General features: G+C 43.2%; 1 long non-coding RNA gene across 1 annotated transcript; it reads left to right on the top strand.

Annotated features, from left to right (window-relative positions):
* The first annotated feature begins 3,663 nt into the window (after positions 1-3,663).
* LOC134924902 (uncharacterized) lies at positions 3,664-21,827 on the top strand. The gene is made up of 4 exons (XR_010177518.1): positions 3,664-3,776; positions 7,657-7,773; positions 18,053-18,268; positions 21,276-21,827. It is a non-coding gene; the product is annotated as an uncharacterized LOC134924902 (long non-coding RNA).
* The last annotated feature ends 268 nt before the right edge of the window (positions 21,828-22,095 follow it).

The raw sequence follows: 22,095 nt of genomic DNA, 5'->3' as shown, positions 1-22,095 counted from the left end.
TCCTTTTATGTTGCGCAGCCTGTACTATTGCACCACTATGCCACAAATCAACCAGGCATAAGAGTTTGTTCCTTACTGTCATGGAGCACTCACAAGCACTATTTTTCCATCCATAGGACTGTTTATAATAGAAAAATTTGGAGGTGCACAATAGTGAAGTATATTAAAACACAAAATGTTTACTGAAACACAATTAAAACCACGCACATAGAACATGTGTGATATCTAAAAAGACAATCACAATAAGCGGTTTGCAATCAATGCATAAGAGTCTCAAATGGGCCTCATCTCCCTTTCTGCAACCGGCGCTCTTGAGAATATAGGAGCATAGGTGGATTTAGACCTCAAGGGGGCCCTAAGCAAAACACTGATTCGGGGCCCACTTCCTCAAAGAATCCTCAGTGTGCCCCCCCCCCCAGTAATTGTAGCAAACAGGTCCTGGTGAAGCTCATAGTCTGCCATAAATGGCATTTATACAGCCTTGTTGGTGGGCCCACTGGAACCAGCAGGGCCCCCTCAGACCAACAGGGCCCTAAGCAGCTGCTTTGGTTGCCTTGTGGCAAATCCTTCTCTGAATAGCAGTAATTAGATTAATAATCCCTGTTATATTCCATAAAATGTGCTAGCTCTCACTGTATTATTTTTACTGAGCATCCTGTAAATTGATTGATTTACGAATTTGTGTAATTTTTAATGAATATTTATAGAACTGTTCTCCATCAAAATTATGAATGTACTATGATTTTTAACAATTTAAAAAGCGAGGCATGGTGGATACACTGCTTACAAACTTTGTCCCCTAAGGGGTTAAATGAGATTTCTAGTATCTATGCTTGTATTTAAATTGAACTTGCTATTTTATATGTATTATAGCTTATGATTCAGTAATTGTGACTGTGTTTCATATTTGTCACAACTGAGGGCTGGTGTTGGTAGCGGGAAGCCTCAGTTGTAGGGGCAGACGGGTTCTGAAACTTAGGAGGTATGATGGGACTCCTAGACATGTGCGGGAGCTGCAGCACCAATGCCCGAAGGCATGACCATGACAACCAGAGATGACTTTAAGGGTTTTTACTAAATAATAAAAGTCATGAAAAATGAAACAGAACAATAAACGTGAAGAAAGTCCCTGGACTTTAGCTAGTTTGAGCCAGAACTTGTAAGAGTAGTTGTGGGTGTTTAGTGATGCTTGAGAATGTTGAAGAAATGCAGGAATGATGCTAGAGATTGCAGGAATAGCACTTAGCTACAATGTGCAATACTGAGAACCATGTGAGGAGAGTTCCGCTTCAGAATAGCTACTGGTAGCCAAAGTATATACTCTGCCGACACCGGGTGCAACAGCAGGAAAGTCAGACTGCACCGCAGAGAGTTATCACAGGGGAGGCAGGCTGCACTGCAGAGAGTTATCACAGAAGAGGCAGGCTGCACTGTAGAGAGTTATCACAGGAGAGGCAGGCTGCACTGTAGAGAGTTATCACAGGAGAAGCAGGCTGCACTGTAGAGAGTTGTCACAGGAGAAGCAGACTGCACCGCAGAATATGGACACAGGGAAGTCGGGCTGTACCACAGAGTATAACACAGGAGAGTCATTGGTGAAACTGCAGACTGGAAGACAATTGAAGCACTGACAATTTCCTGGGTGCTGGGACAGGATATTTATACCCAGTGGTGTACAGGCATTGGCTAACAATTTGATACAGGCACCAGCAGCGCTGCGGATTGGTGAGAGACTTGACATGTGACCCCATCCAACATGGCTGCGCCCATGGACAGAGGTTGAAGAGGAAAAGAACCATGTGCCAAACAATAATGGCGGCGGAGGCAGCGGCAGCAGAAGACTCCACGCTACAGGTACTGCGGCCACAGGGATGATAGCAGTGGCTGCAGTTTCACAGAGGATGCCACACTCAGTCTCCATGCGGCAGGACCACGGGTGCGGCGGTGACAGCTGCGCCGGGAAGAGGGCGCCACACCGAGCCAGGTGAGTACACTAAGAAGGCTGCTGAGCAGGCACTGTAGGTAACATAACAATGAAATGTAACCAAAACATAGTTATGACCCGAGCCTGGTCTGCTGAGCCAATCTCAGGAGACACCTAACTGGCAGAAAATGGCGACCAGACACCCGGATTGTGACAATATTGTATTTTCTCTATATTATAATGCAACATATTTTATATGATTGTACTCTCCGACTTGTAAATCCTTAGCCTGTTTTGAATTGTTACTGTTAGGTCCATGGTCATAGCAACAGGCGGGCGGTGATGACGTCAAGGATAGGCTCCATCCCTCCATTTCCGGACGCCATCACTGCCACATAGGTGAAAGGGATATAAGGTCAGCTTTCTTGCTTGTATGTTATTGTGCCTGACGACAATATTAAGAAATATCGAAATGTTGCTGTTAACCTGCCGCTTCTAATTGTGGTTCTTACCATGTGCTTTGGACTCTATGCACTTGTATTGAGTTGGACAATATGATTAAAAAGTTTCTAGATCGAGGATACCCAGCAGAGGAACTACAGATAGCAAAAAATAAAGCGCTCAAATGTACCCGTGATGAGTTGCTTAGAGTGAAAGACAAAAAGCCTCTTGTAAATAGATTTCCTTGGGTCACCCAATTTAACAGTAAAAGCAGTCATTTGTCCAAAAAGATCAAACAGTATTGGCCTATTGTGTCTTCAGACAAAGAACTGGGTGAGGCATATGGATCTAAACTACTAATCAGCCATGCCAGAAACCGCAATATTAGGGATTATGTAGTAAGAACAGATATCTCTGAATTTGAGCAACCGAAAGCACACTTCATGACTAGAAAACCTGGATGTTATAAGTGCAGTGGTTGTACCACATGCAGTTATCTCATTCCAGGAGATAAATTCAGACATCCACATACTGGTAAAACATATTCTATACTGTACCCTTTATCTTGCGAGTCCAAATTCGTAGTATATCTTCTGTACTGTCCGTGTGGATTAGTGTATGTGGGCAAAACAGACTGTGCTTTCAAAACACGGATGGCACAACATCGGCATGCCATTAGGGAAGCAATTAAAACAGGAGGAAGCGAACAACCCGTTGCCCGACATTATGCAATATCTAAACATAGCATAGCAACCCTTCGCTATAAAATCATTGACCATATTCCCAAGTCACTTAGGGGAGGGGATAGGTCTAAAAAATTGCTTCAGTTGGAAGCCAGATGGATACATAGATTGAACACCATCCATCCTAAGGGATTAAATGAATCACTTAATCTGAGATGTTTTTTGTAACTCCATCAATATTTTATTATTTTCCTGTGGACACGGCATTCTATTTGTTAGACTATGGGATACACATTAACATGTTCTAAAGGTATCCCACATTATATGTTTAGTAAGAGATTATCGGTACCTACCCAAGGCTAATGCAGCAGGAAGCTGGGTTTTTAACAATATTTATTTTGCAGCATTAGGTGTGTATATCACTCATGAATTGTTTTATTCACTGTATAATTTTGTGATTGTATGTATTACATTTTGGCACGTTGCACTTTATTATTATAATGCTGCTAGCAAGTATTGCACATAGTTAGATTGATATGGAAGAGTATTGCTCTTCCTCTGATGTTCGTACATGATTTGTTGACACGTTACCATGGTGACTATTTCCACAGCTGCGGCGCGCGTGCTGGACGGACCGGCGGTGTTTCATTTCCTGTGGGACCTGGGGACACGTCCGGAAACCGGTCAGCGGCGTCTGAGCTGGCGGGAGAAAACCACTGTATGATAAGGTATTTAAACACTGTTATGTACACTTTGTGTTATCCTGACGATGGGGCGCAGACCTCGAAAAGTTGATGCTCACAATAAAGTAACTGCACTTTATTTGTTTAAAACAAGTCTCGAGTGCCGCCCTTCTTTTGCTCTATTATTCTGGGTCATCACCTAGAGGGAGGGCACCGGTAGCAAGCTATTTCTACAAGGACGTTTGAGTGCCGGGTCGTTCTGCATTGCATATTCCATTTGGATCCTGGCAGGGGTTCCTAATTGTGACCAAGGCACCTCAAGCATTCCCGTTATTAGTACAGGAGGACTTTCACCCGCAATTCACCCACGGACTGCGGAAGCACTTTAGAGCACCAAGCACGCAGCACTTTTTGACAGCACAGCACCTTGCACCTTGACTGCATTAACCAATAGCTGGTACAGGCGAAGGAGCCATGGATGGAGCTACAGTATTTATACAATGTGACAACTCAGATACACTCAGCTTCTCTGAAGCAGAGGCAGAGAACATTCTGTTCAAAACCTCAGCGTTTGACACAGAAACTGGATACACAAGTGATGAGCTTTTTAAAGAATTATTCAAACTACGGAAGCGTGAGATTGACTTCCAATATCATGGAATGACTTTGTCAGATTATTTTAGGGCAAAATAAATCCCGTGAGGATTTCGAATTCACAACATGCCCACAATCGGACGCTATGATGTCACCTTTTGCAGGAAATGGATATCCGTGTTGAATAAGTGCTCCATGGATCTCTTACTTCTGGTAATAGAAGAGGCGACACGAGAGATGAATATTACCAGACACAAGATTGAGACATTTTCCACTGAACATGGGATTTCAGAAACCCCCCCTGAGTGGCTAGCCAAGCTTGAAGGGGAAGTGGAGCAGTACAAAACAAACCTGATTAAATTTAAAAAACAAAAATTAACACGTGTTCAACAGGATTATGCTCAACATAGAGTCTATCCTTGGTTGACGACAAGCACGGTTAACCGTCCACCAACAAGGCAGCAGTACACTAGACGGAGAGACCAATGCCAGCAATATTCGAGTACCTCAGCAAGTGAGGTCGATGAAGGCAATCCGGAACGTGCCCCTGTAAGTGGAGAGCTCCCTTTAGGGGTACGTACCAGGGCTATAGTTGCAGGACGACAAGTAGGCCCACGAGGAGAGGGGGTCAGACGAGGAGGAAAGCAAGGTCCCAAGGCAAACTCCAAACCGCCAAAGAGGGGGCGCAAATAATCTTCAACCTTTCAACAAAAGAACTGTCGCCAATGGAACACACTGTATTGAGTAAAGGACTGTCGTTTGTTCCATCAAGGTCTATGGATCCCTTGCAATGGAAAATAGAGACTTATAAGTTGACGCGGGCATTAAAATTAAAGGAACATTTTAATAAGGTACCACCAGGACAAAGACTGTCAGTCACATCTGATACCCCGACTCAGGTGAGTAAACTGACCAAGTCCTCGTTTGAACCTAGTTCAGTTAACCCATCCATCAGAACTTTCAGCAGAATGATGGAATCATTGGACAATGAACAGCATAACAAGTCTTTCCCCAATATGTCCGGTGATGAATTTGCTGCCTTTAAACAATTGAGTAAAAGGCGGGATATCATAATCAAAAACGCTGACAAGGGGGGTGGCATAGTGGTGCAGGACACTATTAAATATAGAAATGAATGTGAACGATTACTCTCTGACACCAATACTTATAAGTTGTTGCAATGTGATCCGACCCAGTTGTTTAAGCGTGAACTTGATGTTATATTATCAAAGGCAGTATCCGAAGGTATCATTTCTGTGTCTCTCTCTAAGGCATTGTCAAGAGAACATCCCATTATTCCTGTTTTTTACAGTATACCGAAAATACATAAGGATCCCACTGATCCACCGGGCAGACCGATTATTTCGGCTCGGGGATCATTATGTGAGCCGTTGGCGGTATACTGTGACACATTCCTACAGCCCTGTTTCCAACAGACCGGTACGCATTTAAAGGATACTACCATTCTACTTAACAAATTGAACACCATTGGCATATTGCCTCCCCAAACTATAATGGCTTCTATTGACGTTAATAGTCTGTATACTTGCATTCCACACACAGCAGGTATAGCAGCAGTCAGATGCCTTATCACCAACAATTCAGCATATAAGGGCCCAGAAATTGAATTTTTCCTGTGTCTACTACAGTTTACATTAACACATAACTATTTCCTTTTTGACAAGAGATATTTCATTCAACTGACCGGGTGTCCGATGGGGTCGTCAGTGGTTCCAGCGTTCGCAAACGCCTACATGTGGGAAGTAGAAAAATATTTATTTCTACAAGAAACCACTGTGTCATGTCATCTAGAGTTGTATCTAAGATATATAGATGACGTACTAATTTTCTGGACAGGGACACAGGCCCAGTTAGAAAACATTATTGACACTAACAACTCATCAGCCAGCCCCATTAAATTCACATCTGTGATGAATACCAGTAGCATCAATTATTAAGATGTGAAAATTTCCATTAAGGGTGGTATGATTAGCACATCTATGTTTGTAGAACCCACAGACAGGAATAATCTCCTCAAATATGACAGTTGTCACCCTAGACCTACCATCAACAGTTTACCATATTCTCAATTTCTACGGGTGTGCCGCATTAATGACGGCACAGACACAAGAGATACAGAGTTGGACAATATGATTAAAAAGTTTCTAGATCGAGGATACCCAGCAGGGGAACTACAGATAGCAAAAAATAAAGCGCTCAAATGTACCCGTGATGAGTTGCTTAGAGTGAAAGACAAAAAGCCTCTTGTAAATAGATTTCCTTGGGTCACCCAATTTAACAGTAAAAGTAGTCATTTGTCCAAAAAGATCAAACAGTATTGGCCTATTGTGTCTTCAGACAAAGAACTGGGTGAGGCATATGGATCTAAACTACTAATCAGCCATGCCAGAAACCCCAATATTAGGGATTATGTAGTAAGAACAGATATCTCTGAATTTGAGCAACCGAAAGCACACTTCATGACTAGAAAACCTGGATGTTATAAGTGCAGTGGTTGTACCAAATGCAGTTATCTCATTCCAGGAGATAAATTCAGACATCCACATACTGGTAAAACATATTCTATACTGTACCCTTTATCTTGCGAGTCCAAATTCGTAGTATATCTTCTGTACTGTCCGTGTGGATTAGTGTATGTGGGCAAAACAGACTGTGCTTTCAAAACACGGATGGCACAACATTGGCATGCCATTAGGGAAACAATTAAAACAGGAGGAAGTGAACAACCCGTTGCCCGACATTATGCAATATCTAAACATAGCATAGCAACCCTTTGCTATAAAATCATTGACCATATTCCCAAGTCACTTTGGGGAGGGGATAGGTCTAAAAAATTGCTTCAGTTGGAAGCCAGATGGATACATAGATTGAACACCAACCATCCTAAAGGATTAAATGAATAACTTAATCTGAGATGTTTTTTGTAACTCCATCAATATTTTATTATTTTCCTGTGGACACGGCATTCTATTTGTTAGACTATGGGATACACATTAACATGTTCTAAAGGTATCCCACATTATATGTTTAGTAAGAGATTATCGGTACCTACCCAAGGCTAATGCAGCAGGAAGCTGGGTTTTTAACAATATTTATTTTGCAGCATTAGGTGTGTATATCACTCATGAATTGTTTTATTCACTGTATAATTTTGTGATTGTATGTATTACATTTTGGCACGTTGCACTTTATTATTATAATGCTGCTAGCAAGTATTGCACATAGTTAGATTGATATGGAAGAGTATTGCTCTTCCTCTGATGTTCGTACATGATTTGTTGACATGTTACCATGGTGACTATTTCCACAGTTGCGGCGCGCGTGCTGGACGGACCGACGGTGTGTAATTTCCTGTGGGACATGGGGACACGGCCGGAAACCGGGCAGTGGCGTCTGAGCTGGCGGGAGAAAACCACTGTATGATAAGGTATTTAAACACTGTTATGTACACTTTGTGTTATCCTGGAAAAATAATATTGTTAGGTTTTTTATTTTCAGGGAGTCCTGTTGGCAACAGGCTCCCTGCATCGTGGGACTGAGGAGAGAGAAGCAGTGCTGGCTTGTAAAATTGGGCACTGCTTCTAGGCTACTGGACACCATTAGCTCCAGAGGGAGTCGGAAAACAGGTCTCACCTGGGGTTCGTCCCGGAAACGCGCTGCCACCGACCTCCTCACAGATGCCGAAGATAGAAGCCGGGTGAGTATTGAGGAAAAGACTTCAGGCGGCAGAAGACATCAGATCTTCATGAGGTAAGCGCGCAGCGGTAAGCTGCCCGCCATTGCTCCCTGTCACACACACAAAGCAGGCACTGAAGGGTGCATGGCGCAGGGGGGGGCGCCCTGGGCAGCAATAAACCTCGATTTGGCCATAAATAAGGTGGATTAGGCTGGGGGACAGTAAATCCGCGGACCCCCGCCATTTTATTAATATATGATGAAGGGACCGAAGCCCGCCGTCGGGTGGGCGGGGCTTGATCCTCAGCACTAACCAGCGCCATTTTCTCCACAGAGGCTGCACGAGAAAACACTGGCTCCCTGTTCTCTCCCATGCTGAGCTTTACAGGTTGGAAAAAGGAGGAGGGGGGCACTTTGGCGACGCAGTGAGTGGAGATTACGATTATAAACATATAAAAGCACTATCTGGTTATATATTCCAGTGTTTTTAAGCGCTGGGTGTGTGCTGGCATACTCTATCTCTCTGTCTCTCCTAAGGGCCTGGTTGGGGTTTTGTCCCCATATAGGTAAATCCCTGTGTGTGTGGGGTGTCGGTACGTGTGTGTCGACATATCTGAGGCGGAAGGCTTCTCCAAGGAGGAGGTGGAGCAAATGAGTGGTGTGTCCCCGTCGGTTGTGCCGACTCCTGATTGGATGGACTTGTGGCATACGTTGCATGCAAGTGTGGCATCTTTACATAAGAGGTTTGATAAGGCTGGTTTAGGGGGGACATCAGGCGGTCAATCCTCAGATTGGACCGACTCACAGGGCCCGTCGGGGTCTCAAAAGCGTCCCTTAACACAAGACACTACTACCGACACGGATTCTGATTCCAGTGTCGACTATGACGAAGTAAAATTGCACCCTAGGGTGACTAAAACTATTCAGGGTATGATTGTGGCAATAAGGGATGTGTTGCATATTGTAGATGAACCCTCAGTCCCCGACACAAGGGTACACATGTTTAAGGAAAAGAAACAGATTATTAATTTTCCCACATCTCATGAATTAAATGAGTTCTTTGGAAAAGCTTGGGAGACTCCGGATAAGAGACCGCAGATCCCCAAAATAATTTTTATGGCATACCCTTTCCCTAAGCAGGACAGGGAGATTTGGGAATTACCCCCCACTGTGGACAAGGCCCTGACGCGCTTATCCAAGAAAGTGGCGCTACCGTCTCCTGACACAGCGGCCCTTAAAGACCCAGCAGATCGCAGGCAAGAAACTACCTTAAAGGGTATTTATTCTCATACGGGTGCTGTGCTAAGACCGACGATTGCGTCGGCATGGGTGTGTAGCGCAATTGCAGCTTGGACAGATGAGCTGACAGATCAATTTGATACTATGGATAAGGACACTATATTCCTAACTCTAGCCCATATAAAAGATGCAGTCTTATTTATGAGGGATGCTCAAAGGGACATTGGATTGCTAGCTTCTAGGGCCAATGCCATGGCTATCTCAGCGAGAAGATCCTTATGGACTCGCCAATGGACCGGTGATGCGGATTCCAAGAAACATATGGAAGTACTACCCTATAAGGGGGATGTATTGTTTGGGGATGGGCTGACGGACCTGGTTTCCACAGCTACAGCAGGTAAATCAAATTTTTTACCATATATTCCCCAACAGCAAAAGAAAGTAACACCCTATCAGATGCAGTCCTTTCGGTCGCACAAGTCCAAAAGAGGTCGGGGATCCTCTTTCCTCGCCAGAGGTAAGGGCAGAGGCAAGAGAGCACCTGCTGCGGCAGGTGCCCAGGAACAAAAGTCCTCCCCGGCTGCTTCAAAACCCACAGCATGACGCTGGGGCACCCCTGAGGGAGTCCGCACCGGTGGGGGCACATCTTCGACTTTTCAGTCAGGCTTGGTTCAGTTCGGACCTGAATCCCTGGGTGTTGGAAATAGTTTCCCAGGGTTACAAACTGGAATTCGAGGAGGTGCCCCGCGCCGATTTTTCAAATCGGCCCTACCAGCTTCCACATCGGAAAGGGATGTAGTGTTAGCTGCAATTCAAACGCTGTGTATACAGCAAGTGATAATCAAGGTTCCCCTGCACCAGCAGGGAAGAGGTTACTACTCAACCCTATTTGTGGTCCCGAAACCGGACGGTTCGGTCAGACAGATTTTGAATCTGAAATCCATAAACCTGTACATAAAAAGATTCAAATTCAAAATGGAATCACTCAGAGCGATAATAGCCAACATGGAGGAGGGGGAGTTTATGGTGTCTCTGGACATAAAGGGTGCGTACCTTCATGTCCCCATATATGCCCCCCATCAGGAATACCTGAGATTCGCTGTACAGGATTGTCATTACCAATTTCAGACGTTGCCGTTTGGATTTTCCACGGCCCCGAGGATTTTCACCAAGATAATGGCGGAAATGATGGTGGTCCTGCGCAAGCATGGTGTCACAATTATCCCATACTTGGACGATCTCCTGATAAAAGCGAGATCAAGAGAGAAATTGCTGAGCAGTGTGGCGCTCTCTCTGAGAGTGCTCCAGCAACACAGTTGGATTCTAAATCTACCAAAGTCACAGTTGATTCCGACAACTCGACTGCCGTTCTTAGGTATGATACTGGATACGGAACAAATGAAGGTCTTCCTCCCAATAGAGAAAGCCCAAGAAATCCAGAACATGGTCAGAGAACTGCTAAAACCGAAAAGGGTGTCAGTTCACCAATGCACTCGAGTTCTGGGGGAAATGGTGGCGGCCTACGAGGCCATTCCCTTCGGCAGGTTCCATGCAAGGACTTTTCAATGGGACCTTCTGGACAAGTGGTCCGGGTCCCATCTGCACTTACATCGGAAAATAACTCTGTCCCCAGGGACCAGAGTGTCCCTCCTGTGGTGGTTGCAAAGTGCTCACCTCCTGGAGGGTCGCAGGTTTGGAATTCAGGATTGGATCCTGGTTACCACGGACGCGAGCCTCCGAGGATGGGGAGCGGTCACACAGGGAAAACATTTTCAGGGTCTGTGGTCAGACCAGGAGTCCTGTCTACACATCAATGTGTTGGAACTCAGGGCCATTTACAACGGCCTTCAACAAGCGGAGAATTTTCTTCTAAACCTACCGATACTGATTCAATCAGACAATGATTTTGTCCCAAGGCGGGACAAAAAGCAGAGTCGCGATGGCGGAAGCTACAAGGATCCTTCGCTGGGCGGAAAATCATGTAAGCGCTCTGTCAGCTGTCTTCATTCCGGGAGTGGACAAATGGGAAGCAGACTTCCTCAGCAGACACGATCTCCATCCAGGAGAGTGGGGACTTCATCAAGAAGTCTTTGCAGACGTAACACGTCTTTGGGGAACTCCTCAAATAGACATGATGGCGTCACGCCTCAACAAAAAACTTCAGAGGTACTGCACCAGGTCTCGGGACCCTCAGGCAATAGCAGTGGATGCTCTGGTAACACCGTGGGTGTTCAAATCGGTCTATGTGTTTCCTCCTCTTCCTCTCATCACGAAAGTGTTAAGAATCATAAGACGAAGAAGAGTACAGATGATACTCGTTGTCCCAGACTGGCCTCGAAGGGCTTGGTACTCGGATCTACAAGAGATGCTCACAGGAGACCCCTGGCCTCTTCCTCTGAGGGAAGACCTGTTGCAGCAGGGGCCCTGTGTATTTCAAGACTTACCGCGGTTACGTTTGATGGCATGGCGGTAGAACGCCGATACCTAGCAAAAAAGGGGATTCCGATAGAGGGAATCCCTACGTTAATAAAGGCTAGGAAGGAGGTGACGATAAAACATTATCAACGTATCTGGCGAAAGTATGTGTCTTGGTGTGAGACCAAGAATGCACCTACGGAAGATTTTCATCTGGATCGTCTTCTCCACTTCCTACAGACAGGAGTGAATATGGGCCTGAAATTAGGCTCTGTTAAGGTACAGATTTCGGCCCTCTCGATTTTCTTTCAGAAGGAATTGGCTTCTCTTCCAGAAGTCCAGACATTTGTAAAGGGAGTGCTGCACACCCAGCCCCCTTTTGTGGCTCCAGTGGCACCATGGGACCTGAACGTGGTGTTGCAGTTCCTAAAATCACACTGGTTTGAACCGCTTAACAAGGTTGAGTTGAAATTTCTTACCTGGAAGGTGGTCATGTTGTTGGCCTTAGCATCAGCAAGGCGAGTGTCAGAATTGTCGGCTTTGTCACACAAGAGCCCCTACTTGATTTTTCATGTGGATCGAGCTGAATTGAGGACACGTCCGCAATTTTTGCCTAACGTGGTTTCTTCGTTCCATATGAATCAACCTATTGTGGTGCCTGTGGCTACAAGTGACCTGGAGGATTCCAGATCCCTGGACGTAGTCAGGGCCTTAAAAATTTATGTAGCCAGGACGGCTAGAATTAGGAAAACAGAGGTTCTGTTTATCCTGTATGCGGCCAATAAGATTGGCGCTCCTGCTTCGAAGCAGACTATTGCTCGCTGGATCTGTAATACGATTCAGCAGGCTCACTCTACGGCTGGATTGCCGGTACCAAATTCGGTTAAGGCCCATTCCACTAGGAAGGTGGGCTCTTCTTGGGCGGCTGCCCGAGGCGTCTCGGCCGAGCGACGACTTGGTCGGGGTCAAACACTTTTGCTAAATTCTTCAAGTTTGATACCCTGGCTGATGAGGACCTAGCGTTTGCTCAGTCGGTGCTGCAGAGTCATACGCACTCTCCCGCCCGATTGGATGCTTTGGTATAAACCCCATGGTCCTTACGGAGTCCCCAGCATCCTCTAGGACGTAAGAGAAAATAAGATTTTAAACCTACCGGTAAATCTATTTCTCCTAGTCCGTAGAGGATGCTGGGCGCCCGTCCCAGTGCGGAAACTCTGCAAGACTTGTATATAGTAGTTGCTTACATAAGGGTTATGTTACAGTTGACATCGGTCTTGGACCGTTACTGTTGTTTTTGTTCATACTGTTAACTGGTTATGTATGTTCCAGGTTACATGGTATGATTGGTGTGGGCTGGTATGAATCTTGCCCTTGGAATGCTAAATCCTTCCTTGTATTGTCCATCTCCTCTGGGCACAGTTCACTAACTGAGGTCTGGAGGAGGGGCATAGAGGGAGGAGCCAGTGCACACCCATAGTCAAAGTTCTTTTTAGGTGCCCTATCTCCTGCGGAGCCCATCTATACCCCATGGTCCTTGCGGAGTCCCCAGCATCCTCTAAGGACTAGGAGAAATAGATTTACCGGTAGGTTTAAAATCTTATTATATATAGTATACAGTACATTATAGTCCGGCACTTCACTTATGTGTGTATACTCTGCCCCGGTGCCCTCTGCAAATGGTACAGTACATGAACAGAAACAGATAGTGGCACTCTGGGACTTCAAATGTGAAAAAAAATCTATTTAAAAAACGGCACACCCTGACGATCAAAGACCCTGAGTGCCGCTGTCTGTTTTTGTTTATATATATATATATATATATATATATAAAAATGTATATATATATATATATATACATATATATATATATATATATGTATATATATGTAAATACATATCTATCTATATATCTATATCTATATATATATATATATATAGAAATAGTCTCCACGTGCGGCACTCCTGGGCACAAAGTATTCGACTCTTATGTAGGCATATAGGGTAACGTTTCAGTGCCCCCTTCTTTTATTATATCGGCACTTTCATCAGACAAACACATACATAATGAAAATCTTACCTAAATAAGTGCTCCCATCACCAGAACGCCAATCGCCGGACGCCAGGCTGTCCGGCGCACCCGGTCTCATCAACAATGACGTAATTTCCCAGACACGCCTCACACGGATGGGCCGGTCCAAAGGTCACCACCCAGTGCACTGATAAAAATAATATACAATACATAATACAAGTCTTGAGCTGCACACATGTTGCTGGTCTCCCGGTTTTGCAAGTTATAAAACGCTCTATTAGATTTAATAATGATTAAAAATATACTTTTAAACTTTTAAACTGGAGACATAATGGCAGATTATCCATACATAAGGCTATAGGAGAAGCTAAAGATTGTGATGCCATTAGACAAGCCCTTATCGGGTCACAAATATCTAATAAATGTAAAGCTTATAGAAACCAATTCAAGCCCAGGTGTTCATTTAACCCCTTAGGGCTAAGTGTATCTAATCTAAATATCCACTCAGACTCACGCTGAAGTAATTTGAGTGATCTATTGCCCCCCCGGATCATCGGGGGTATATGATCAATCATACGGTATCTTAAGGTGCTTAAAGGATGTCTTGCCATAAAGAAATGACGGGCCACAGGCTGTTCACTACCCCCTTTGTTAATGGTTGCCTTAATAGCACTACGGTGCGCAGCCATACGTTCTTTAAAAGCTCTTTCCGTTTTGCCTATATATGATTTTCCACAAGGGCAGATGATTTGATAAATAGTGAATTTAGAATTACATGTCAGAGCATGTCGGATCTTATACTTTTTGCCTGACCAAGGATTGTAAAATGTATCACCTGCAATTAAAAATTGACAAGTTGTACAGGCACATCTCATACACCCCATTTTTCTTTTAAGAAAGGTTTCTCTAACAGTAGTTTCTGATCTGACATCTGTCCGCACCAATATATCTCTCAGATTCCTACTTCTAGTGTAGCAACTCATGAGTCTGGTGTCATTAAGCTTCAAATCACCATCCGATTGGATCATGGGCCACAAATTTTTTGAAACTTTATAAATACTGGCACTATGTTGATTATATTCTTGTACCCAAGGGATCATTTTAAGCTCCTTTTTATTTTTGCATTGCCTAATTAATGTATCTCTATCAATTTTAAGGGCTTTTTCCTTTGCTACCAATAATTGTTGCAGATTATATCCTCTACGTAGGAATCTGCCAATCATAGTGTCCATTTGTTCTTCCGCTCTAGTCGGGTCAGATGTGATCCGACGGATACGGAGCAACTGAGAAAATGGCAACCCACGTTTAAGTGGTGTGGGGTGGAAACTCCTACCATGGAGTAAATTATTCCTATCAGTCAATTTCGAGTACAGTGAGGTAGAAATCTTACCCCCTTGTTTCTCGATCATGACATCTAGGTAATGGATCTCTTTTTTACTAATAGTATATGTAAATTTGACAGGATGTTCACGCTCATTATGCTGGTCAATCAAAGATACCAGTGACTCCTTCGACCCCTGCCAAAAAATCAGTAGGTCATCTATATATCTGGTATAAAACAATATATTATTTGCCACCTCTGGTCTAGAGAACAGGATGTCATTTTCTACCTGGAACATATATATGTTGGCGTACGATGGGGCCACACTGGCCCCCATCGCACAGCCAACACATTGCAGGTAGTACTGCCCATCAAACATAAAAAAATTTCGGGTTAAGAGTAAGACAAGGTTCAACAATTCCAACAAAAAATCCAGCTCAGGGCCCTTATACAGAACATTATTAGTAAGGAAACGCCTAACCGCATTGAGGCCCTCCTCATGGGGGATAATAGTATACAGGCTACATACATCCATACTACATAGCCACACGTCGTCATCTATATCCCCTAGATCTTTAAGTTTACCAAGCAACGTAGTGGTATCCAACAAGTAATTAGGGTGCGCCTGGATACAGGGCTGCAGCAACGTATCAATGTATACAGACACAGGTTGAAACAGGGACTGGACAGCCGCTATGATAGGACGTCCAGGAGGGTCCTCCATGGACTTATGAATTTTCGGTGTGGTATACATAATGGGTACCCTGGGATGTGCAGGTACTAACGCCGCACTCAATTTGGCTGTTATAATACCACTGTCCAGTGCCTGTTTCAATATATCAGAGAGCTCCAATTTAAACACATTAGTGGGGTCTCTATCCAACAATCTATATGTGTCTCTATCGCCAAGTAATCGTTTGACACCCTCTATATATTTGTCCCGGTCTTGTATAACAAGGGCTCCCCCTTTATCAGCTGGTCTAAATACGAGGGTCTCATTTTTGGATAGTTCCTGTAGAGCTTGATATTCTTCATAACGTAGATACAACTCAGGCTCAATAGGTACAATGTTTCAATGCCTTTACTTATAGCGGCATTTTCATCAGGATCACAAAAGAAATGTAAAACATCTTACCTTTATGATGCTAGAACACTCGGTGAATGCAAATCCAGGTGGGAACACACACCCTTCCGGTGGCGCGTGTAATGTGCCATCATCAGCAGGACTCCTGAAGTGAATCCGCTGTGCACAACCATGTAACCTATCACCATGAATACCTGAACAAACAAATTACAACTAGCGCTAGCTTTAGAAAAATACCATAATTACAAATACATATATAAAAAAACATGTAGCAAGGAAACCTAAACAGATATAGACTGTAAAAAATGCATTATAAAGAGAGCACATTAATTCCTGAATATTCGTTAAGGCGTTTAGGGGCCAAAGTTCCCAAATGCAAAATCCATTATGTCTCACATTGCAAAAGCTTAAGACCACAATTACACCCCTCGAAGAGAAAGGGGAATGTGGTCTATCATGCGGTATTTTGGAGAAGTAAGGCTATGTGGAACTGATGCAAAGTGTCTCGCTACAGGCTGGTCACTAGTTCCTGACTGTAGCACAGATTAGATGGCTGGCCGATGGTGCAGGCATTCTTTCCTTGAAAGTTCCTTCTGTCTTGTCGATGTAAGATAGTCCACATGGACAAATTAGCTGGTATATAGTAAATATGGTGTTACAAGTCAGGCGATGACGGATAATGAGGGATTTTCCAGTAAGAGGATGATAAAAGGTGTTTCCAGGGATCATGAACCGGCAAGTGATGCAGGTACATCTAATGCATCCCGTCTTGGAAGAGAATGAAGTGTCATGTAAAGTAGAGATATCAGATTTAACAAGTATGTCCCTCAGGTTCCGTCCCCTTTTATAACATGGCATAATTCTGGTTTCAAGTAAATTACAATCCAGATCTGATTGCACCACTGGCCACAGCTTCTTCACTATCCTATTAATCTGGGGGCTTGAATTGTTTAATTTCTTGACCTAGGGTAAAAATGTATTATTTTTGTCTTTATTGGTACCTGATAATAAAGAATCTCTATACAAGGAGAGTTCTTTTTGTTTAGTCTGTTCCAATGATGCAGGATGATATCCCCTTTCAATAAATTTATGGATCATACTATCCATTTGTATTTCAGTCTCCATAGGGTCCGAAGTAATTCATCTGATTCAAAGTTATTGGGAATATGGTAGACCCCTAATCAGAAGATGTGCGATGGGGGCGGCGCCCCCCTCATATGCAAATATATTTATGTTTGAGGTTGAAGAAGAAGTTTTCTTTACCAATCCAGCGGTTGCAGATAGAATTATCTTTTTTAATTATTATATAGATGATTTGTTGGTGTTTTAGAGAGGTCCGAGTGAAGATCTGATTTCCATCATTCAACAGCATAATATGAGTAGTATTGCCTCTGTCACCACCTCAAAGTCTCGAGGTGGTGACATAAGGGCGGATTTAGGGGTCATGGTTCCCATTGGTCCAATAGTAATGGCTGCCCGCACCGAGACTTCGAGGTGGCGACAGAGGCAAAATCCTCCATCAGAAAGAGGAAAGATGGATTCATACTCTGCAAACAGTCCAACCATATGGACTGAATGAGACTTTAAGCTATAATTGCATCCTATAATCATCTGGTGCCATCGGCCTGACCCTAGATAATTCTCTCTTTTGTGCCAAGTCTATTGTCTTGAATCATAGGTGGATTATGATTGTTAGACCATCCTATTGATAATGATACAAATATTATTTATAAGATTTATTTATTTAATAGTTACCCTGATTATATATTTTTTACCATTTAAGCTAGGCAAATCGGTGCTTATTGATGCACCGATACTTATAGTTTTACATAGATTACTGCCCAGCATTAATTATGCTTCTATTTCGAGATGCATACAAGTCTGTTCTTTTAGTGTGTTTATGATTGCACATTGGTGTTTTTGTATTTGTTTATGGTTGCTAGGATACCACACAGCGAGCAAATCACGCCCACCCAGCCTGTCGGGAGATCCCTCACAGTGACGCAGAGGTGACATACTCGGTACTGTCCCGGCGTGTGGGCGTCTTCCTACATGTGAAGTAGTCACTCCCACCCAGTCAGACCAGATATTCCCTGTAGCGGCGCAAAGGTGACACATCGGTCCAGCGCTGGCGCGCGGAGAGCTTCCTGCACGTAATGGTGAGTTTGTCTATTTATTGTTTTTTTGTATTATGTATTCTTCATGTCTTGATAAAAGGGAAAAGGTGTCCCTGAAATGTTGACCGCATGAACGTGTTCTGAGTCTGATTTACCAAGGGAGTGCCATCTGTTTTGTTCAGTTTACATTCACCTACCAGAGATTAGGAGAGGCACAAGGGAGGCTGCTATCTATTGGAAGGGAGTGCCAGGCACCTGCATTTGTATATATATATATATATATATATATATATATATATATAAAACGCGTTCTAGCATAGGGAACGCGTCATGCAGGTGTTTCTCCATATTTTACTCATCTGGTTTTCAAATCCTTGAGTATCTCCATCTACCCCATTTATCATTAAATTTATCCAAAGCGTTCCTAGATGCAAACATAAACCTCTCATGACTGTTTCATTGACCAGTGCCCTCCACTTAACTATTTCTGGTGGGTTGCATGAGAACCATCCGCTTGCTATAATTACTTTTGCCAATGTGGAGAGGCTCATTATGTAACTATAGATTCCATATGAATGTGTTTCCACTACACCCATTCCATATAGACATTTTTGTGGGTTTATCCCTTGCAATAATGGAGCCGTGTACTGAATATCCCTCCAAACTAGCTCCCAAAAGGAATATACCAGAGGGCATTCCCATAATAAATGCCAGAATCCTGCATTATCCACTTGACATCTAGGGCACAAAGAGTTATCTCATATACCTGCCCGTTGCATGGTCAATGGAGTATAATAAACCCTGTGTAACACATAGAAATGCTCCTGTTGGTACCTCACAGATGTTGTAGCTATTTTAGTTGATCTCAGAATCTGTTCCCATTGTTCATCTGAAATCCAGCCTACATCCTTCTCCCACTTTATTTTTAGCTGTCCCATTACCCCATGTGACAATCTGTCATTCAGGGCAGCATACACAGCAGACATCCGGCCCTTAGGTTTCAATTTGGCCAATAACGTTTTAATTGAAGAGGCCAGTATTACTGGTGTTTCTTGAAACTGGGCTTGCACAGCGTGACGCATCTGTAAGTATCTAAAGAATTAATTCTGCAGTTGTTGAAATGTTTTGAAGATGCCTTCTTCATACAATTGTCCCACCGTGCATAAACCCCTCAATGACCATATATTGCCGCATGATATTTTGAGCAACTCAGGATAGGCCTTATTAAACCACAGCAGCGACGCTGCATCTGTATCTGACCAGTCAAACAACTTATGCGCAAATCGCCAGACCAATAGTGCTTGACGAAGTAAATGAGGTAAACTCTTATCCATTGTCCCTGACAATAGGAACCCTAATGGCTCAAAAACAATCCCCATTTGTTCAACCAGTAGGCCATGTAGTGCTGATCCTGTTGAATCAGCAATCCATTTCCCTATTTGAGCCAACTGCATGACCACATAATACAGCCTCAAGTTGGATAACCCCAGCCCTCCCATAGTCTTGTCTATACAGTGTTTTTATAGATACTCTCACCGACCTTTCCCCCCATATAAATGATGACACTATGCTCTCAATTATTGTAAACACCTTTTTTGGGACATACACTGGAGAGTGCTGTAGTACATAAACATACTTTGGCTGGATACACATTTTGAACAAATTAATGCACCCCATCACTGACAACGGTAGCTTTTTCCACACATGAGCCTTTGCTTTAAAATGCGCTGTCACTGGATCAATATTTTGCCGCACATATTCTATGGCCTGTGGTGTAATCCATATACCGAGATATTTAAATATTACTGTCCACCACAGCAGGCAATGATCCTGCCGCTCCTCCGGTATAAGAACTGAGATAGGGAAAATAATTGATTTTCCCAATTTATTAATTAGATTAGATTCACATTCACTAAAAGTGCTACTGAAATATCATTTTTGGACCTCAGTATTTATATAACTGATGGGCATGTTGAATCTAAGACATATAGGAAAAGTACAGATTCAAATAGCTTCATCGATAGAACAAGCCAACACCATACCAATTGGCTGGACGGAATACCGTTTAGCCAATTTACAAGAGTGAAAAGGAATTGCACTGACGCTGGTATATGTGATCAACAACTAGATGACCTTTCTGATCGTCTAGTACAAAAGGGGTATTCAACAGAGACTCTCGATATAGCTAGAAAGAAAATAAGCGGCATTGACAGAGTCAAACTTTTGGAAAAAAAGGAAAAAACAGTGTCCAATGATGATCGTTATAAATGGGCCTTTATAAGTCAGTATAGTAGGTCTTTTAAAGGAATAGAAAAGATTATTACCAAAAATTGGAATATTCTTAAACAAGATTCCATAATAGGAGACACACTACCAGAAAAGCCAACCTTTATTTACAGGAGGGCACAGTCCTTAAAAAATCATTTGGTAAGAAGTTGTTTGGATATGGAGATCAGGCAGAGTGTTAGAACCAAGGGCTTTCACCGTTGCGGTGACTGCCTAATGTGTAAAACGGTCAAGTCACCAGTGAGAAAATTCACTGAATTTACTGTGAATGGCAAGACCCACCCCATCCGTGATTTTATCACGTGTCACACCAAAAATGTTGTATATGTGCTCGAATGCATCTGTGGCCTGGCATATGTGGGTAGAACAGGAAGGAGTGCCAAGGTTAGGTGGGCCGAGCATATATACAACATTCGCAAGGGGTTAGATACCCATAATGTTTCCTCTCATTTTAAAAGGGTACATAATTCCAATACCTGTTGCCTAAAAAATTTTTGGGGTATACAAGTGGTCCATCAAAAATGGAGGACGAAAGATCTAGAAAAAAGACTAGCACAGGCTGAAATGAAAAACATATACCGTTTAGGTACCCTTATACCTAAGGGTCTAAACGGTGATTTTGAATTAAAATGTTTTCTTGCCTAGTAAATCATCCTAAGAGCACCACTTGCACTATTATGCACTTTCACTTGTATTGTGATATATTTATCGATCAATTTTTAATTGTAATTTGTTTTTTATATTTTACATATATATGTACTAGTCCGGGACTCTATTATGGACAATATCCGTGCCCATATGCTCTGGATTATCTATACCTGCATCTATTCCGTTTTATGGATGTAGAAAGAGAACTCAGGGTTTTCCGGATAAAGTGGAACGCAAATACTACCCTGTGACACGCATATGGAACGCACGAGTCACTTCCGGTTCCGGCGGGAGCCGGCGGCGGAAGGAGCATACGTTTGGATAGTGGGACGGCAAACAAGGAGACATCAGCTGTTACCACTAATGTATGGCTTATATAAACTGCAATCTGGAGCTATTGGGTCATGCTTCTGAGGAAGGACTTTATGTCCGATACGCGTTAAGCGTGACCCGTTCATTTTATCCTGGACTTTGACCCTGGTATCTGCGGAATACATCATCAGCCTGGAGTTCTGATCCTGCATGCTGTAAGCTTTCCGGATAGCTTATTTGCACCCCACACTGTTCTACATCTGTGGCATCGGATCCCTCTGGGTGATATATCCGTGTTTTGATCCATGGAGTCATATTTACATGCTGTTATATTTTAACTTTTCTGTAAGTGTAATCTGTGGAAATAAATCCTGCGTGGTTTTAAGCAATTTTACACTATGTCTGCTATTCTTTGTACCTCATAATATTCTCTATACATTGGGAATAGAGGTATATATTGTTTCAGGTCTTCCAAAGGACCAATCAATTGGACCTGAGTTTCATATGTGAAGGAAAAGAATTTAAACAGAAAAATCGTGGTTTACCTTTGAGGACTAACATCCCAATAAGGGTGAATGTATTTGTACTTATAACCTAATTGTTTAGTACACATGGGGCTAATT

This window comes from Pseudophryne corroboree, chromosome 1 (genome assembly GCF_028390025.1).
Source record: "Pseudophryne corroboree isolate aPseCor3 chromosome 1, aPseCor3.hap2, whole genome shotgun sequence".
In the NCBI taxonomy this organism is placed as follows: domain Eukaryota; kingdom Metazoa; phylum Chordata; class Amphibia; order Anura; family Myobatrachidae; genus Pseudophryne; species Pseudophryne corroboree.
Note: the sequence above shows the minus strand (reverse complement) of the source record. Positions and strands in the feature narration are given on the sequence as shown.